Consider the following 1,732-nt stretch of genomic DNA (forward strand, 5'->3'; position numbering starts at 1 on the left):
CAATTCCTATCCACGGTACTGAAGATTCAGTTGGCAAAAGAACTAGGGAAGAAAGAGGGAATGCCGAGAGACCACTCGTTTGTGGAATATGCTCAAGATCTCATTGAACTCATTGCGCTAGAGAAGTGGAGGCCCGAATGGAAGGAGAAGAGCCAGGGTGGACCAGGATAGAATACCAACGCCCCAGAAACATGCCCAACCCTTGGAGGAGGAGAGAACATGGAGAGGGAAGAAGAGAGAGAGAGAGCTAGCAACCAAGAAAACAGAAGAAGCCTAGCTAAACCCAGAAGTAATAGTCGGCGGGAGGACCGCAAGGGCCATGGTTGCGGAAAGATTGGACACTTAGTGGCGCATTGCCCGCGCACGAAATGCTTTGAATGCGGAGATGTGGGACACATAGCCAAACAGTGCCCATACATGTACCGAAGAAGAGATGTGGGCCGGGGCGAACCAATGGAGATCAACGCCCAACAAATACGAAGAAGCCACCGAAGGTTGAGTAGATCTTCATATGAATCTACTGAAGCATCAGGAGCATCAGAGACCGAAGAAGAAGTCGAGAAGCCACGGAACCGAGGTAGTCAAGGGGACAAGATGGAAACAAGAGGATGGAAGCGAGGGAACGGAGGAGAATGGAGGCGAGGGACTGGAGAGAGGAAGATGCGAGACATCTGAAGGGGTTGTCAGCGGAGGGGCGACCGTACACTGCTGAATTATAAACTGAAAGAGAAGAGCGGCGGTCTGCCTATAATAGAGATAGCAGGAGTGAGGTGTCTAGTAGGCACCGGCAGTTCCAACACCATCTTGTGCCGAGAAGCCCTAGAAAAAATGTGTAGTGGAGAGAGGACACACCAGATCCAAAAATGTCAAAGTAAATTAATCACCCTGGATGGCCCTTGTGTGGTAGAGGGGGAGGTAGAGATAGGCTTGACCCGGTGGGGATTTAGTAGAGAGAAATTGATGGTGCATATCGTAGGGAGTATGCCGAGGGAATACAAAGTGATTGTGGGATGTGACCTGCTAGGGAAGATGGGTGCTTGGGTCAAGAATAGCAAGGGGCAGTGGAGAATTAAGTTGAGGGATAAAATGTACAAATGTCAGCGACAGAGAAAATCCGAGGGGGCACGGTTTGGAGCAATTAATCAGGCTGAGGACTGGAGACAGAGGCTTAAGAGGGAATATAAAGATATTTTTTTTAAAGAAGGAGACATGCTTGGGGCAACCGTGAAGACAGTTCATGCGATCATACTTAAAGAAGATAAGGTTACATATGTGAAAGAGAGGAGATACCCACAGGCGCTATGCCACCACATTCGGGAAGAGCTCAAAAGTTTAAAACACCAGGGGATTATTATTGATAGTACATCCCCATACAATAGTCCATTGTGGGCGGTTAAAAATAAGAGTGCTCCAGGTGATACTACTGAAAAATACAGAGTGGTGATAGATTTCAGGAAGCTGAACGAGTATACCATAGGCGAAGGAAGGAGTTCCTCCAGGGAAGGAGTTCGCAGATAAAGTCACAGCAATACAGAAGATGGAAGTCCTTAGGGATGTAAAGGGAGTTCGGAGGTTGCTGGGAACTTTAAATTATTATCGGAGATTTGAGCCAGAAATGGCTGAGTACCTTGTCCCACTCAACAATCTTTTGAAGAAAGGCAGAAAGGTAATCATCACTCCGATTGTGGAAGACAATATCAGGCGGTGCATGGAGAAGCTGCAGCAGGAGCCA

Source organism: Halyomorpha halys, unplaced genomic scaffold (genome assembly GCF_000696795.3).
Source record: "Halyomorpha halys isolate HHAL.00 unplaced genomic scaffold, Hhal_1.1 Scaffold483.1, whole genome shotgun sequence".
Lineage (NCBI taxonomy): Eukaryota > Metazoa > Arthropoda > Insecta > Hemiptera > Pentatomidae > Halyomorpha > Halyomorpha halys.